The sequence below is a fragment of the Ambystoma mexicanum genome, chromosome 8 (assembly GCF_040938575.1).
Source record: "Ambystoma mexicanum isolate Mex_15411 chromosome 8, UKY_AmexF1_1, whole genome shotgun sequence".
Taxonomy (NCBI): Eukaryota; Metazoa; Chordata; class Amphibia; order Caudata; family Ambystomatidae; genus Ambystoma; species Ambystoma mexicanum.
In genome coordinates, this window is record NC_090929.1 from 227630687 (window position 1) to 227643077 (window position 12391).

Genomic DNA, 12391 nt, shown 5'->3' on the forward strand with positions numbered 1-12391 from the left:
CCTGTGGGGAACAGCTCACACATTGTACATATGCTAATCCCTGAAAGCCACTCCCAACCCTTGGAAGGACAGCCCTTAAAAATATGGATGAAAAAAGCATGGCTGTTTGTGCCGTGGTCCCATCACTTAGCGGTGGCACACGTAAGGAAAACCCCCTGCGACCCTTAGCTGGCAAGAGTCCAGAGAGTCTGCAAACTCGAGATTGCGGTCTTATTGGAAAGTCCATCACATCTCCCAGCCCCAAAACCCCTGACTATGGGGCTCATCAGGTAATGGGTTGGAGTGGTAAAAATGCAGTGGTTATGCTATCCGGAGTTTGGTTGGAAAGTGGGAGGTTTGTCTCCAGCTTTTTGCTGGAGGTAAAAACGTCCCCTTTCCACCCATTAGCAGCGCTCTTACTGCAGCGCAAATTGCGCCACGATAATAGCACTCAGAATATCCATTGGGTCCCATTACCCAATGGGAAAGGGGATGTACAGCCCCCCACCCCTCCGCAACTCGGGATCCGACGCTAACAGCGCCGACAGAGTTGCAGTAATGCAATTCTTTAAAAAAAAATCTTTTATAGTGCTTTGCGCTTTAAAACTTGACACAAATTCATTAACTCAGCATTACACAATAAAGAATCCATATTAAAAACTAAAAAGATTTCACAGGAAAGTTACATTTCATGAGTACAGAATAAAAGAAAATACGTCACTTAAAATCACAGTTTAAATATATTAAAAATACTATTAAATCAACTTGTCAACTATTCCACCCGTTCTTTCTGTTCCGTCAGCCCAATTAACGTGAGCAATTGATACAGGCATTTACTTGATTGATAAGGAATTGTAGACCAACACATATTCCAGAGTCTTAGGCCGGTGTTACTACCGTATTGATCTATATATGTCTTAAAGCATGTTAGGTGTTGGGATTTAAGCGTTTCACACTGCAAAAGTAAACAGTGTAGTGTTTCATTAGGCATGGAGCAAAATCTACAACAGTCTTTCGTTTCCTCAATTCTTTCCATTTTACACCATTAGCTCTAGTCGGGAGAATATCAAGTCTAAATCTCAATAGTATGTAGCCAACCTTCCAGGACGGGAATTGTGCAAGTTCCCAATTTCTCATGGACTCTGGTGCTATTCAGATAGTTCTTATATTTCCTCATTGTATCACAGGTTCTGTACCAATCGGCCCGCCACAGTCTTATTATGAGTTAAGAGACAGGGGGCTGGTTTATTAAGGTTCCTTCCAGTCCCCATTTCACCTGTGTTTGTTCGGCCCAATCCAAAAGGCTGTTTTAAGTTCTCCCTTTGCTTCTCTAAATTCTGCATACAGAGTGTGAGCTGGGGCTGAGATAAACTTATAGCAGAGCAGGAATCTCTTCAATGCTACGTAGGCTTCTAATGATAGTAAGCCCAGTTCATGTCTGGCCACACTAATCGAGATGGGCTGAGGGAACCTCAAAGCCTTCTTCCAGATTAGGCCCTCTAAATGGCAAATGTCTTCCTATGATGGATTTCCACTCCATAAATCAGCATTGGTACTATCTTTGCTTTGTATAGTTTCAGGAGCGGAATTAAGGAGAACTTGCCATACTTATAATTAAAAATTTTCATCTGGGCCACTGCTTTAGATGCCTTTGTACAGAATCCTTCCATTATTGATTTCTTACTTGGGTTATTGAAGATGTCGAAACCTAGATATTTCATACCATCTACTTCTAACACTCATTCCTCGCCAAGCCAGACCGATTTCTCATTTCTACACTTCCCTGCAGTTGATGTCATTAGTAGTGTTTTCTTAAAGTTTATGTTTAATTCATTATCCTCACAGTAAGCATGGAAGGCCTTCAGCATTCTTTGTACACCCACCCAAGTGCAGTCCATGAGGATAATATCATCAGTCGTAGTTTATGCAAGAGATATATGTACCCAGAACTTTAGGGGCAATAAAAGTCACCTCTGCCAATTGTTCTTCCAAATCTGCCATGTATGCGTTGAATAGAAATGGTGCAAGTGTGCAAACTTGCCACAGGCCGTTATTAGTGTTTATCCTATTTGATAGTAATTCTTCTTGGTTTAGTCTAGTCCTGATGCAAGAATGTTTATGCAAGTGGATCAGAGGTGCCAACAGTCCTTTCAGTAGACCCCATCCCACAAGTTTTTTTTCCATAAAATGTCCCTGTTCACTAGGTCAAAATCTAGGGAAAGGTCTACAGATACCAAGTACACTTCTTTGTAATTCCTTCCCATACCAGGCGTTGGACATGGTGAATCCCCCATCCCGGCAGATTTGTACCTAAATCCGGTCTGAAGCCCACTTGATTGGGTTTCAGGATATCCTTTGATTTGGCCCATTCTTCTTGTGTAGAGAGTAGTAATCCTCCAAATATTGTGGAGTCATAATCCATCAGGGCCACTGGCCTGTTGGTTTATGGTGCTTCCCTGCCCCCTTTCTTCTAGATCGGGACTATGTGAGCTTCTTTCCATGAATCTGGTGTACTTTTAGTTTCTATGATTGAATGAAAGTGGCTATGCAGGATGGTTGACCAAGTTTGGGAGATTCCTTCCTTACTTTGTTGGTAAGTCCATTAGGTCCCGGTGCTCTGGAATTGCTTTTACTATGGATCATTATTTCAATGTCTTCCGGAGAGAACTTCAGGCCCAGTCTTCATTTTCTAGGCTCTCCCAATTCTTTAAGGTCTCCAACGGATGGTTGTATAAACAGGAAAAGTAGCATACCAAACCTGTTCAGTAATGGGATTTATTGCGCTGTGATCCGGACATTTTTCACATCTTTTACCAGTTTCCAGTAATTTACGTTGCTTGTCGTCAGTAAGCAGGTAATCATCCTCTCCCATTCCCTCTGGTAATTCGCTGCTTTTATAGTTCTCAATTTGTGCCAATTTGTGCAGGCGGTATGCCAGCGGAATTACCACCAGGATACCGCCAGACTTGTGATAGAGCCCTGTCACTGCTAATACACTGATCTTTACCAACCTGCAGCCGTCACACTTTACCCTCCTCTTTTTTTGACCAAGGTGCTACACATTTTTGGGAGGAATCCATCCTCAACCTTCCATCATTTCTGCTCCTTATTTCATCATGAATAATCCCCTGCAGGGTTACAGCATCACTGTGATACCAAAGGTCTGGTGCTGCATCAAAACCTGAGTTGTGTCTGTTAGTGGCGGTGGAGGGGGTGTTTCATTTTGGTCTGTGTGAGAAGTGTTTGGGTGTTGTAGGAGACAGAAGGGTAGACCTCTGTGCGAAATGAGCAAGGAGTCTGGACCCTGCCCCGACCAATGTCTGACAAAGGCCTACTTTGATGGGCAAAAGACCTAGCAAACCACTGAGCATAGCACCTGAGTATGTTACAGTGATGTTTGAGGCATCCCTCAGCCTCCTAAGCAACATGCTAATGAAGGTGACATGGGTGACTATGGTCCTCAAATTTCAAGCCACCCTTCCACTGAACCTTAACTTATTTCCTCCCATAAACCTTAACAGGTTATTGTAATGCCTGAGTTTCCACACACGCCTTTCCTACATCTTCCAACTCGCAGATGAGAGAGAGAGAAAGATAGAAAGATAGAGATAGAGAGCATTGCAGCTAGTCTGCATATGGCCAGAGGTATTAATGCAAGGTTGCAGGTTGTTTTAGCCTTCTCCTCCCTTTCCCTTACTAACTGACCCCCCCTCTAAGATATCCTATTGCCTTACACTACACACACAACCCCCCCACAGACGGCCACCACAGGCCAAACTATTAGCACATAAACACTAACTGAGCCACTATTAAGCTGTTCTCTTTAGCCCTGCCACACGCTCCTGCATCAGTGGCTAACCAGACCCAAAGTGCTGTTGTCTATTAGATCCTGGGCTCTTTCCTATGGCTAGCATAATCCCAAGTTTCTTCTCATGAACTCCTAGAAAGCAGATTGGCACTTACGCACCAGGTACTTCCGACATGCACCCATCAACACAACAGGTGTTGCATCTGCCTTTCTCACTGTCCCACTAATGAAACCCACACCCCTTTATTCTTACAGAGCCAAGTGCAACAAATTGTTCTGCGGCACAAAGGAAGGCATTTGAGTCTCTTAAGAAAAATACATCTATAGTAATACGGAGTGCCGACAAGGGTGGCGCGATTGTATTACTGAATCGGGAAGACTATGTCACTGAATGTTTAAAACAGCTCTCAGACATGTCCTTTTATAAACTGGTTGAACAAGACCCTACAGAACGCCTTATGAATCTGATTGCCCATAAGGTCGAGAAAGCTAAGGATAGACACTGGATAACCCGAAAAGAAGCCGAATATTTGGTTAAGAAGGATCCCAGTGTCCCTTTGTTTTACATCTTGCCTAAAGTTCATAAGACACTAGTAAATCCTCCAGGGAGACCTATAGTGTCGGGCGTGAACACAGTGCTGGAACCCTTAGCGAAATTTGCTGACTCCTTCTTAAAAGGGTTTGTTGGTAAAATGACCTCCTATGTTCAAGACTCTATGGCGGTGATTAAACTGATTGAGAATTTACATTTTGATCCACAAGAAGACATCTTAGTTACCATGGATATCATTTCGCTGTACACGAAAATTCCCCAGATCTCCACACTGGAAGTGATTGAAGAACTGCTATTATCCAAACGGACATCAGGGATGACACCTAATTCTTTTATATTATGGTGTACAGAGCTGGCCCTCACTGAGAATTATTTTCAGTTTGACGGCCACTTTTACCAACAAATCCATGGTACTGCGATGGGTTCAGCTGTGGCGCCTTCATTGGCAAATTTATATGTGGATTTTGTGGAACACATGAGTGTTTATAGCGAAAACAACATTTTCAGAGACCACATTAAATTGTGGCGTAGGTACATTGACGATGTATTGATGATTTGGCATGGTGACCAAACTACCTTATTGGCTTTTTTTCAATGGTTGAACGAGATTAACCCCTTTTTAAAGTTCACTATGAATTTCCACAAGGAACAGATAGATTTTTTAGACTTAACCATCTTCTCTGATCCGTCAACTAAAGTTCTGGGTTTAAAACCATTCCATAAACCCACTGATAGGAATTCGCTCCTTCGATATGATAGCTTTCATCCAAAGTCCTTGCGGGATAACTTACCGTTCGGGCAATTCTTACGACTTAAACGTAACAGTAGTATGAGGGATACTTATGAGTCCGAATCTATGACTTTGAGCCAGAATCTGATCCAACGAGGTTATCCCGACAAGATTGTTAGAAGATCATTCAAGAGAGCATCAAATAACCATCGCGATGCCCTACTGGAATATAGACCAAAAAATTGTCCTTCTGGTGATGACCCTCTGGTCTTTGTTAGTACTTTCAATCATCTGTCTAACCATGTGGTTAAGATTATTAAAAAACATTGGCATCTTTTAGCACAAGCTAAAATACCAGTGGCAAGTCCGTGTTGTGCTTTCAAAAGGGGACGTAATGTTAAAGAGTTGGTGAGTAAGAATGACATAAGTATTAAAGTAGATAAACAAATCACTATCACCCAGCAGTGGGGGCTACCTAAACTGCGAGGACATGCCCCCTGCGGCTCGTGTGTGTGTTGTCCTCTTACGAAACGCACAACTCAGGTTGACATCGGTCTGGCTAGACCTTGGGTTCAAATGGAGTTTTCCAATTGTAACTCGTGCCATGTAATTTATGCTATCTGGTGTCCTTGTGACAAAATTTACATCGGCAAAACGGAGAGAAAAATTAAAGTCCGCATAAGTGAACATAGGAGTTGTATCAGATTGAGGAATTTGACAGCCCCCTTGGTAGGACATTTTCTAATGCGGAACCATGGGTGTGATGAGTTAAGATGGACAGTACTGAAAAAAATTGTGGTAACTAACAATATCGCAATGGACAAACAAACCTTATCAAGGGAGGAAACAAAACTCATTTTCTTGAGCAAGAGTCATTGTGTTGGTTTAAATGAGACAATAGACTGGAATTTTTAGCCTTATTGAGATAGACGAGTTTTGACGATATAGTCATTTGGTTGTCTTGTGGCCAAGGGATATATGTAGACCTTCAAATGTGGACTACATTCATCTAAACATGTTATGGTGTGAAGGTTTAAGATACACGAGTTGGTGTCTTTCTTCCATTTTATATATGAAGCTCCATATGTGGCTTCAAGTCCTGGGTATTCAGACTCATTACGGTTTAAGTAATGTGATCAATGGTGCTATGAAGTTGCTTGTATTGTTGCACGATGGTGTAGTGTAGTGTGCTTACTTGTACATTTATCCAGCTGGGTGAGCGGGCTCTGTGGAGCCTAGTCCAGAGCGCGTGATGATGCGGCTGTGATGCCGTGTCGGTGCGCTGAGCCGTTCCAGTAGATTGACGGTTGATGAACGTGTTTCCATGAACGCACTAGACGTCCGTATCACGTGATTTTCATGTGACCGGCCGTACTTGCGTATATATTGCGGATACGCTTCGCCCACACACTGGACGTGAGGGCTCATAGGAAGATCCCAGATTCCTTCAAAGCACACTTGAGAGTAATTCAGGTAAGTAATGTTGTTCCGAATGGATTTGCCGACATAGCCGATGTTAGGAAACCTTGCGAGAGTGATTCTTTCTACCTACGCTTATTTGATCTTACTGTTCGCTTGTTTTGCCAGAGATGTGTCATTTAAGAGATTAGCACAACCAGTGACTATGATTATTTTTACTGATGGGTGCCTATGGCTTGTCTCTTTTCTCTTATTTTGACACTTGATAGTTACATACAAGAGTCGCGGGTCTCGACTGACCAGATTACGGCCATTGGCTGCCGGGGTGATCACCACTAGTATGCATGTATTTGATACATACAACGGAGAGCTCCATACCCTTCGTATTGAGGTAAGCCACGTTAAGTGGGCTTGATTTAAGGGTGCACAGTTTTTGTGAGGATATAGTTTTACCTCGTATAGACACTGATCGCCTAGGTTAAAATACCACCTATTTAGGTGTCAGTATTACATTCTTCACTTCAACAGTGTGTGAAACACTAAGAGTTACTGAGCTCCATGTTTTGCTTACTCCATGTTGTTTGTAGGTGGTGTTTGATTGAAACGAAATGGGGTCCAATCTGTCCAGAGATTTGGTTCTGTATCTCACCCTCCTAGATGCTGAGGTTTGATCTAAAGCAGCGATTTTGGGCATTCTAATACTGGGCCTATGTGTTTTTCTTCGGCGGCACGGATAGAGACAACTACATGAAACTTGCTGTAAGCTGTTTGTCTGCAGATAATAAAATTATTGCACGTGTTCGTGTCTAGTGAAAGATCTTGCACGTCCTCACTGAAGAGGTTTTATCTAAACGGTGCTGGTTATCCAAACTTGCCACGTGGTGTTGGTGGTGGTGGTGTCATCAAGGGCACACCAACTAATATGGTGTGTTCCTCTAGGGTCCGATTTTTCGGTCCTCTAAGATATTTGTAGTGGTTTAGGCATATTGAGGGTATTCAACACCCCTTCTCTACATCCCGTTAACTAAATGTCACGGAGATGATAAAGATCAATTTGATAAATTGAGCATTTGCACCAGATTGATGTTGTTTTTTCTGTGTTTGTATTTAGGTGAGTAGTTCCAGTGCAGTCTATCCGTTCTATTGTTCTCCATCTACTATCCACCTGACCATACGGGACCATAATACCCCTGAAGAATTTCTGTTTATTTAAACCTATACAGAAAGAAACATGTCGGGTTGGGGAATATACTGTTAATTATAAACAGTTTCAAGTGTAACTAGTTAGAGTCGGACTAGATTGTAGTATTTAAGTCTGACTCATTAGTGAGTGTGTATGATCCATATTGAATATTGGACTTATATTGCTAAACTTGTTTTTTAGTACAATCATTTTTTATAATGAAAATTATTTGTAATATGTGTATGAATTTATGAATGGTTTGTGAGTGAATGTGATATGGTTGATGTGTGTTGTCTTGTGGTTTTAAGATGGGAATGTTATATTGTACCAGCCCATGGATGAATTGAGGGGACTGGTTTACACTTTGAATAATATTAACACTTTTGACGATGTGTGTTTTTTTATGATAATAATTTTTTTCTTCAAAGAAATGTTAATAAATTATATTTAATAGTGTTGGTGTGTCGACTGGATTGAATTCAATTTGCTTCTATCCAACATAATGTTTGTAATAAGACATGTTGCTGTATATTGTATCTTCTTTGTCATGATTTAATGAGCGCTCAGAGACGGATGGGTTGCATTGATGCTCACTATATAAACACAGAGAGTACTCTGACCTTCTTTGTTAAGTATTTTTTTGTTCTATCCGGGGTAGGTCACAGTATTGAGATATCCCTGGTATCCCCTGTTACTCTTGTTGTTTGATGACCAAGTGCAACAAGGCCATCCATAGTGGCAGACAAGTGCTATAGAAGACCATTTACATCACATGACATGAATACAGGTATTTGTACATGCTAAAAACAGAAGGGTCCTAGAGCAGTGGGCTTCAAATTGTAGCGCTAACACCCCACGTGGAGCCTGGAGGAAATTCTTCATTGCAGCTCTGGGCTTTAATATGCAGGGCATCTTTGATGTAGTTTGCCACTGCATAATTAATCTCTGTATCCTTAGCCCAGAGCTCCAGTCCAATGGCCTCAGACCTGGTTTTAATTCCATTTTTGAGGAGTAGGACTTAACATATCAATGAATGGACTGGTAATGTGCAGCATTTAAAGAAATGGGGGTGCCCGGCAGCACCCATAATGTTTATGACGTAGAGGATCTCCAGGATGCCTTCCCCCAGTGCCCGTAGCTCTGCTGAGCTGATCGCTGATCCCCCACATGAAGGAACAACACATGGACCAGAGGAGCCGGTGACCTTCTCAGGGTGCAACCCAGGTCCAGAAGACAGTGGGCCTTGGTGGAACCAGAGCACAGCCAACGATGGCGGCAGACCCGGGCAAACCTCCAGAGGCACTGCCTCCATGAGCAAGCAGAAGGTGGAGAGTGGGTGCACATGCCATGAGAGGAGTGGCATGCTTGGAGGTGGATTTGGTTGAGAGAGCCACTTCCTGTCATGGCTCACATGGGGGGGGAGGGCTGGCATGCACTGGCTTAAGACGGATCTGCCACTCAGCATGGCATTGATGGATAAGGCTGAGGCACACAATGGAGGGATAGTGACTTGTGGATCCTGATGGGAGGGACCTTCTGATGCTCTGATCTTCCCTTAGAGGTAACATGCCTGGCTGGGTCTCAGAGGACCCCAGGTGAAGAGGGAGAGTGCCCATCCATCTGGAAGGCCTGAGCAGAGCTTCCTGGAGCAATAGCCTGCCAAGAGACACTGAGGACCAAGACATGATGAAGTGGGGGCACCGCAAATCTGAGCAGTGAGACGCCCAGCGGTCATCATCTGTTGAACTGCACAGTGAAAGACACAAGCGCTAGCTACACACTGATCAAAGAGATTTAGTAAACAGGACTGACTCAGGGGTCACACGGAGGAAGGAAATTATAGTCGAATGATAAAGAATGATGCAGAATGAGTAGTATATAGTCTTGTGACCCATTTCTATGGAAGTTACTTCTATGACCCTAGGAAACCTATCCATCCAGCCTATCCATGGACAGACAAATCAATGCAATTGCCTCTGCAGCGGCATATCATGCCAAACTTATCAATGCAGTCAGACCCTTTCTCCCCAAAGAGAACTGCACGAACATAGCCAGAGCCATCACCGACTCTAGGCTAGACTACTGTAACGTACTCTTTCTAGGAACCTCTAAAAAAAACCTAGAGAGACTACAAGTAATACAGAACAACGCGCTCCAGGCAGCACAAGGTATTGCAAAAAGAGAACACATCTCTGAGGCCAGAAAACTAGCCCACTGGCTCCCAATAAAAGAAAGGATATTATTCAAAGCCCTGACATTGACCCACAAGTGCATCCACCTCACTGTGCCTGCATACCTCTCACAAAGGATACATCCTGTCTCCACCACCAGGCCAACCAGATCACCCTACACCAACATGCTCTCAGTGCCTCTAGTAAAAAAAGTAAAAGCGGGCGGATCCAGCTTCCCTTACCTTGCGCCCTCGCACTGGAATGCCCTACCACACACTATCCGTGGAGAGGCCTCCCTCACCACCTTCCGCAAAACGCTGAAGACTACCCTGTTCACATAAGGCTAGACATACTAGCAGGATTAACCCATGTATATTGTATCATATGATCAAAAGCAATATCTGTAACAACAGTATGTCATCCTGCAACATTTACAATGTGTCAACAACCGCTATCTTACCTGTACCATGTAACTAAGTCATTGCAAGTAACAACGCCTCAATGCCCCTGGGCTGTTTGTGCGCTATATAAATGTAAATAAATAAATAAATAAATAAACATACAGCAATTGAAGGTCCTAACATATAGTGTGGGGTGGGGGTTAAACTCCACACAAAAAAGAGTACAATTAATGTAGCTATTGAAAGACTTTAGGGTATGTGTGGTGTTCCTCTAGGAGGCCCGTCTCTTATCAAGAGAAACCTACAAGCTCCGTTCTTCGCATTGCAATATTTTGCTTAAGCGCAGGGGAAGGGAGGGAGAGTGTGGATCCTTCTGTGGCATCATGTCTGCTTTGCCCTGGAGAAGAGTAGAAAATACAAAGATGGTCAATTCCTTTTTTTGATTGGGGATCTGAGTGGAGTGGAGAACAGCTACGATGTATGGCCTAATGGAAGGTCAAAATGTGTTCCTATGTGCAACCTTGGGTGAGCTGGCATCCTTCTCCTGTGGTCATATAATATTATTAATGAACTTGACTCTGGCTATGCACCCAAACAGGTAGGTTGTCTACGGCTCCTATTGGGGCATCAATCCGGCCTCAAAGAGCACTCTGACCACACTGGGAGAACTTGACCTGTTGGACTCATGCAGGGGCACACCCCTTGTAGGGAAAGGGCTTCACATTCTGTTCCCACGTACACTGAATCTATTCCAGGTTGGAAGAGTAAACTACTCTTTATTCTGCAACATGCACAGGGTTGAGCTAGGTCTTCTAGAGTTTTCAGACCATGCTCTGGTTTTTGGGGAGTTCAATTTCCCTCTACCTGAAGCAAGGCTGAGGTGGTGGAAGTTCAGCCCGAGTCTGGTGAGGGACCCCAATATTAGGAAATAGAAACAGACCTCATCAACTCCTTGCAGAGAATCCAGAGGGGCAGAAAGGCTGGACATCAGATGGGACTCCTTTAAAGCATGTGTAAGAGGATCCTTATCTAGGAGTCGACAAGACTGAACAGAATTAAGAGTAAAGAACTGAGGGAGCTTGCGACAAAATACAAAACCACTGGTTCTGGAAAGGCATTTTATACCTTACGGGGACTCAAACACAAATTGACGCTATTAATTGCAACAAGGCTGAGTAGCCCTGTTTAGAGTTAAACAAAAGTACTATGAAACAGGGAATAAAGCTGGCAAAATACTGCCAGGTATACTGACAGTGAAAACTATCTTTTAACAGATTATGGGAATAAAAAATGCGTCATGTGAGGTAATAAGATTGGAGAAAGAGAAATTATAGGAATTTAGCAGATATAAACACAACCTATAAACTACAGATAACCCTAAACGGGGCATCTAAACTTTTGCACCCTCCTACAGTTATCAGCAAAAGAGAGGGCACCCCTCAACAGTGAGGTAACAAAGAAAGAAATATTATTAGCCACGCGTTCCTAAAGAGTGATAAAATTCTCCTCATCCCCTATTCTACAAGACCTTTAAGAAGCTCTATGTTGACCCAAAATATATCACATCTGGCTAAGTGGTTATGGGCATGATTCAAGGGAGGAGGTCAGAATCATAGACATCCATGAACCAGCAAAGGACGTGGTGAATGCTCCTCCTATTTCTACTCTGTGGTCTTGAACACTGATGTTAAGAAGTATTCTAAAATATTAGCAACAAGGTTAGAAGGGGTAAAGGGTATTGAAAAATCAGGGTTTAAAATTGGCAGGAAAGCCCACAATAACATTAGCATCGCATCACTTTATTAAATTATAATGTAAACATCACTTTGTAGATTCAATTCTCCTTTATTTTGGGAAATGTCACAAAAACTGCCAAATTTACATAAAAATAGCAGAAAATAAAAACTGTAATAAAAACGACCTTCAGGTTAACTCAAATAGAGCATCAGTACAATTCTCCATCCATCCCTGCACATTCTGGACTGACACAGAAGCACTATTCCCGAAGTGCATCATCACTTAAACTCTCATATATGCCCCTACTGGGTAAAATGCATGATCTATACCCGCCATTCTTAAAATGTGATGTAAACAAGATACAGTTAAAGTGCAACTACATTTCCTTCGGAAAAACAGACCTTCCTGGT

At 42.8% G+C, this 12391-nt stretch overlaps 1 long non-coding RNA gene across 1 annotated transcript in view; it reads left to right on the forward strand.

The window, feature by feature from the left end:
• LOC138473567 (uncharacterized) overlaps positions 1-8128 on the forward strand; it is a 169574-nt gene extending 161446 nt beyond the window's left edge. The window contains exons 2-3 of the long non-coding RNA XR_011268784.1: positions 6759-7248; positions 7601-8128. This is a non-coding gene — a long non-coding RNA (uncharacterized lncRNA). The remainder of the gene's footprint in view (positions 1-6758; positions 7249-7600) is intronic.
• Positions 8129-12391: the final 4263 nt, after the last annotated feature.